Source organism: Phaethon lepturus, unplaced genomic scaffold (genome assembly GCF_000687285.1).
Source record: "Phaethon lepturus isolate BGI_N335 unplaced genomic scaffold, ASM68728v1 scaffold16347, whole genome shotgun sequence".
NCBI lineage: Eukaryota > Metazoa > Chordata > Aves > Phaethontiformes > Phaethontidae > Phaethon > Phaethon lepturus.
In genome coordinates, this window is record NW_010551354.1 from 9216 (window position 1) to 15822 (window position 6607).

Below are 6607 nucleotides of genomic sequence, written 5' to 3' on the forward strand. Positions count from 1 at the left end.
ACTCAAGTAAGGACTGGGAAAACGGGAAAAAATGGAAGAAAAAACCAGCAAAGCTATTAGATGTAAAGATGCCACCTTCAGCTCAGAAAGCCCTGAGCACTGGAGGATGGGAGGAAAGGCTGGACAAATACCGCTACGTGCTTCCCTTTTTTTGATGCTCTTTGCTGGGCATTGGCTGTTAGCAAACCGATGGGATTCTGACCTGGGTGCACTTTAAGTCTGTCCCGTTCCTGGCACTCACCAGAGCACTTCCATGCACACGGTTGCAGTGAGTTATGTGTATGTGTTAGTCTCTTGATAGCTTACGACCCAACTATCTTAAAGACAATACACCTCCTCCAGAGAGCTCCTATTTGAGTCAGAACTGAGGCTACACAGGTGCTTATGCTGTTCATGCCAAAACCAAAGCAATTCCTAGTCTTGGGGACCACACACAACCCCCACAGCAGCATCCTCTAGCACAGGCTTGCTGCCATCCAAGATGGTCCCTCCCTGGCTCCTTAGTCCAGCAATCCAAACTGCACCTTGGAAAACTGCGGCTCTTAGGAGGAAGCCCAAGCAGTTTATACATTCTTACACTTTGGAGCAGGGATATGAAAACATATAAAGGCACGGACTGACTGGACAAGCACACTTTTCTGTTCAGTAGTGTAACGTGCGCTGTGTAGCATTTTGGATGTGATAATGATGCATTTTGGAAGTGATAATGTATGCACATGACAGGAGACATCGGCTTGAGCAAGTGAACGTGATGAGAAAGAAACCAATGCTGTACCGTCTCGGGCTGCTCTTCGATGCGTGGGGATCATGGGGGATAAGTGGTGCTGGGTCCTGTGACCCCAACTCCCCCAGGACAGCCCCATGACCAAGGGTGGGGAAGGAAAGGGAAGGTTTGTGCGGAGAGATGAGACCTTCCATCAGACCAGTTGTCATGGCAGGGAAGAACAGCAAGCTTTCTGGCACACGAGCCTCTAATCATCTCTGAAACAAGAGCAGCAAACTTCAGGCTAAATATAGCTCGGAAACAATCATTCTGACTTTAAATTAATGACGATGGTCAATTATAGGCTGGGACAAAAGGGCAGCTGGACCCTGTGAAGCATAAGAGGACATTGGCAAAGACAGTGGTAATAAATCCCTGCGGACAGAGAAGGAAGAGATACAATTAGAAATGGAAAAAACAATAACATGCTATAAAACCCCATAGCACCGGTGCATCCCTGATTCCGCTGCCTAGCAGTGCTGCGAGCTTCAGTTCCCAGGCTTGCCTTTCAGAAATGCTTTTACATCTCTCCTGAGGGTCAGGACAGTGCCAGGGCGGTGATTTGGGAATGGTTCCTCTCCAGCTGAGCAGGGTGAGGAGACCAGCTGGACCAGCCATGGTGCGGCCAGAGGGAGAGGTGCAAGCTCCCCGGAACTCACACAGGTCATCTGGGGAAAAAGGGATTTTTCAAATACTGCCATGCAGACACTGCTGTTCTACGAAACTAAGTATGCAGAAATATGCTGAAGGAATCAAAAAACCTAGCTCCTGGATTTTAAACGCTCAGTACAGGGACTGCTGCCTGAAGCATAAAACATGACGTGTACAAGAGTGAGCTAATGAACTCTAAACTGAAATGATGAACACAATCTATATTGGGTTTGAAGATCGATATATTGCAATTGGGTTTGAAGATTAGCTCAGCTTGCTTTCTACCCTCAAATGCTTTGTGTTCTGCAAAATGACCCATCCTTGACTTCACTAAATTATCTCTTTAGGCTCAGATTGGGACTCTCCACTTGCAGTCCAAAACCGTGAGCAGATGGAGCTCGGAGGAAGAAGTTCTCCAGTCTTCTGCATCACTTCCACGGCGCCTACAGCCCTGCTGCAAACACATGCGCTAAGCAGACTTTGATCAGGGACTGAAAAGCGAAGCAAACCCTTGGTATAACCTTCAGCATCCTTGGAGCAGCAGAAGCAGGACATCCCTCTGTCCCCCCGTCCCATGTCTCTAGGAAGCTAATTGACCTGTTGTTAAAGAGCTCCTGAGAAAATTTTGTTCTAGGATACAGGCATCACTCAGGCAGCACAGTGCGGACCAAAAGCAGGACAGAAAAGACCCTGACTTGCTCAGTGTTCCTCTTCTGTCTCCGTAAGAGTGAAAAAAATCAGTTAGTTCTGGTCATTTTCAGATTTTACCATAAACGATGCATGTCTATCTGAAATTTTGCTTTCCATGCCTGTTTTTCTTTCTTTTTCCTTTTATTGAGATTTTTGCAGGATCAAGTTAAAAAGTTCCTGGTAAAACCTCTAGACCTGCCTTAATGGTGGAGTTGTGTCTGGAGCACCCCAGATGACTTGGGCAATGGTCTCTACCCTCCGAAGGGAACCTAGAGCAGCTCAACAGCCTACAAGTGGTACTGCACGAGCAAGAGATGGAAGCCCAGGGCAGGTGGAGATGCAGTGATGCGCAGGTATCTGAATATGCTCAGTTTAGGAATACGGATGTTACAAATCCCATTATTCCTGTAGCACCTGTGTTGCTCAAACCACAGATTTTGAGGCCGGTGAAGACCCATACGGTCCAAATGACCAGCGCTGGCACATTTTTATCTGGGATTTCCTGGCCTGCGCGATGTCCATGTGTGCAGCGCAGCGCAGGCAGAGCAAACCAGACGCTTCCGGGAGGGCTCAGATCCCTGCACATGTGCTGCACAGATGGGCTGGGCTGGCGCAGTAAATCTGCCATTTTCCTCCACATTGGGCTTTCTCTGTGAGCACCAACCGACCCCGCTGCACACGTGCAGTAAATCCACCTCCAGAAGCAGCGGGACGAGCTCAGCCCGTGCTGTGCAGGCAATGCGGGCGAGTACTGTAGCGATGCTCCGTAATTCAGATGGGTGGCAGCCCCAGGGGATGCCCGTGCAGGATCCCTGGCTGGACTTCCATATATCAGAAACCTGGGCAAATGTAAAAGTCCTCGAATTCTGCTGGGGTAGCACCTCTAGGTAGGAAAACAGAACATCAGAGGCGTGTGGAGGAACAGGAGCCTCAGGCAGGGAGTCTGTGATACTGAGGATGAGACAAAGCCACTGAGCATATGTCCATCTCCTTACCCTTGCAGCTGCCCGTGTGCCAGCACCCCATGCCAGTATTACTACTTGTGGGGCCCTGCGTTGAGCTAAAACTGAGGCTCAAGCTTGCTTCTAAATAAGGACTGAGAAAAATGTAATTTAACGTCGCTCAGTCACCCGAACAGTTCACAGCTCTGTCCCAGAAATGCTAATACTGGCACAAGGAGGGACAGCATCTCATGGGTCAGGAATGAGCTGTGGAAGCGTGGGGCAGGAGGGCTGCAACACCATGAGAGGTACTGACACCAAAACTCTGTGTTGTGCAACCATGGCTCAAATCTGACCTCTCCCAGAGCATCTCCCATAACCACATCTCCCAGGACTGGAACTTTCACTTGAGCGTGGGCATGTCTCTGAAATAGATCTCCTGTCCTGATTCAATACTTGCCAGTCATGGAGCACTTACTGCAACCTTAAGCAAATTGCTCCCATGGTTAATTAGCCTCCAAGTATGTTATTTCTCATCTGAATGTGTCTGGCTTCAGCTTCCAGCCACTGGAACTTACTAGGTTTATTCCTGATACATTAAAGAGCCATCTGCATTTGGAAAGCTCTTTCCCATGCAGGTAACTGCAGATTGTCATCCTCTAAATAATAAAAAAAAAGTGATCCTGTAACAAAGAATGCAGCTGCGCAAGGAGACGAGTTACCATCGCACAGGCTCCCCGGGGTGATTTAGCATCATCATCTGACTCCTGGGTGCTGGACTTAACAAACGTGGTTATTTCACCTGTTACTCCCTGGAGCACTACAAAAGCAACCCCCCTGCCCAAGCCCCAAACGTAGGAGCAACACCAGCCTTCCGTGGGGGATCCCTCGAGCTGGGTGGCAGATATCTGCCCTTAGAGCCAGCAGTGGTGGCTAGAAATAGCCTGATCGTGTGTCTGAACTGGTTGGTGAAGGAGACTAAGGCACAAGCTTCACTCACTAATGTTTTCAGGCTCCAGAAACACAACCAAATACCTGCAGCAGCAGAGACAGGTGCTAGACCCAACTCATCCCAGCTGCTGCAAAGTCTTTGACCTGCAGTGCCAGATTTCAGACAGCGATTTCATGCTGGGGAGCAAATCCTGGTGGGGACCATGCATAAATCTGCTGCTATATTGTATTCTCTCTCTGCTCAACATCACCTTTCTTCAACTAACCTGATCTACGTTAGGGCTGCACAAGCCTTCTAGCAAAGAGGGCTTTATGTCCCAGACTGCCCCTCCCAGCCTTGGCAATCTGCACTCCAGGGACTCTGGAAGTTGCGTTTGGACCATGACGTTGCATTATCACTGACGCTTTTTCCCACCATTGATTTGTCCAGTCCCTTTCTGAACACACACCTCGGGCTGCCACAATATCTTGTGACAATGACTTCTACAATGCCATCGCATACCACACGAAAAAGCTTCCTTCTGCTTTCCAAAGCTTCCTTCCAAACCACCTTCTGCACTGTGGGAAAAACACCCCAATCACAGGTTCATGGGCCTCGATAACATTCCCTCTCAGCTGTCTGTTTTCTGAGCTGAAGAGGCATAGCCTATTTAATCTCTTCTCACGTGGAAGACATCACATACCTCTGCACATCCTCAGCTCCTCTCCCTGTAACCCTCCTGGTTCTATTACATCTTTTCTGAGATGAAATGACCGATTGTAGATAGCAGTCAGGATGAAGGTACACAATGTACTTCCACAGTGGCATAATCTCATCTATGTCTTGCCTTACCCATTTTGTTCTTCCTATACAGGTGAGACTGATTTTGGCCTTCCAGCCGTCCAGATCAAGTTTCAGCAACAACAACTGTCTTAACCCTTTCCTCCTGAAAGAGCAATAGCTAAATCCTTTGCTTATGTCTCAGATCCTTGACCCTACCAAATAACCAGCTGCAAAATGCCTCGTCGCATCCTTCACACCTCATTTCAAAGTATTTGTGAATGGATTCACTCATAAGTTCGATGCTACCAGAGCTTGAGCATGCTGCAGTGACTTCCTCCTCCCTTTGTACCATTAATTTAATGTTGCTTGTCTCATGGTTTGATTTTTTGCACAGAATTCTTGCTCTGACCTATTCAGTGTCCCGGTACAGCCTGTGCTACAAGCCTTGTGGTAGCTTGCACAAGGGTGAACCTTCTGGCTGCGCTGACTGAGACGCACTTGCCTTTACAGCATCCCTAAAGAGCCTTAGGCCAATACAGCAAGGTTTACCTTTTAAAGAAAGTCAAACAGCCAAAATAGAGCTTCCAAAAGATGCAGTGCTTATGAGTCCTCTGTGTCAGAGAGGGCAGAAGCTCTTGTCAGCAAGAGGACAGGCCAAATACCTACATTTGTTCCTGAAACCCACCCAGAGTCCTTCCCTCCGCTGGATACCACCCACTCCAGACTCTCCTCAGAGTCGCCGTGTCTCTTCCCTACGAACAAGCTCTTTCCCCACAAGTGCCTTTGGCTGCTACTCCAGAAGAGGTTGTGGATAAAAAGCAACGCCTGACCCCACTGATGTGTGCTGACCTGCTCAGACAGTCACAGCCCTCTTCACCCTCTGATGGCACGGACACAAGCCATGGGCAGTCATCATAAAAATGCTACCAAAGACTCCCATTTTTAACACCTTGAGTTTGCCTTGGCCTCTGGTTGTGTTGGATCCCAGCCTGTACCATTTCATGAGTTATGAGCTAACACCTCTCTTTACCACATAAGCACCAACACTGGAACCTGGGCTTGGAGTATTTTATGAGATGAGATCACCAGCCCAATCACCAAGCTGCTTAGGGTTGATTTGTGGATGCAGAGGTCAGGGATGAGGATGGAACAGGCTGCCCAGACAGGTTGTGGAGTCTCCTTCTCTGGAGACCTTCAAAACCTGACTGGACGTGTTCCTGTGCAACCTGCCCTAGGTGATCCTGCCTTGGCAGGGGGGGTGGACCGGATGATCTTCAGAGGGCCCTTTGATCTTCAGAGGTCCCTTCCAACCCCTGCCATTCTGTGATTCTGTGATTGGGACAGGTTTTAACCTGACCCCTACCTGGGTTGCCCACAGGTAATCAAGACATTGTCTCCATACCCTCTCCCAACCCTGCCATGTCCACAGCTGGCAGGGAGGAAGGGCTTCATCACCACTGACAAACATGCTTCCTTGCCTTTATAGTCTCCTTCCAGAGCACTGTGGAATGACATCATCACCAAAAGGAGCCACAGTGACCCAGATGGGTGGTTAGCTCTGCACAGGTACTACAAACCAGGAGTAGGAGGAAGTAAAATCATGAAGGATGAGAAACTCTTGTGCCTTGCAAGGTGAAGACTGACATGTGGGAGCTTCTCTGCCTGCTGCAGCCAGCTGGCTGGAGCTGCTGTGGCTCTGTGACCAGAGTGGATGTGCAGTGGTGACAGCAGCAGCAAGAAGGGGCCAAGGAGACGGGAACGAGGGCAGACAGAAGCCAAGGAGGCAGTAGGTCTGGTGGCTCTGAGAGATGGGGTATGAGGATGGTAGGGAAAGGCTGGAGCTGCAGA

At 49.1% G+C, this 6607-nt stretch overlaps 1 protein-coding gene across 1 annotated transcript in view; it reads right to left on the bottom strand.

Moving 5' to 3' along the window:
- Positions 1 to 6607, bottom strand: part of LOC104623724 (inactive heparanase-2) — a gene marked incomplete at both ends in the record, with an annotated part of 80501 nt that overhangs the window by 9172 nt on the left and 64722 nt on the right. The window lies entirely within an intron of this gene.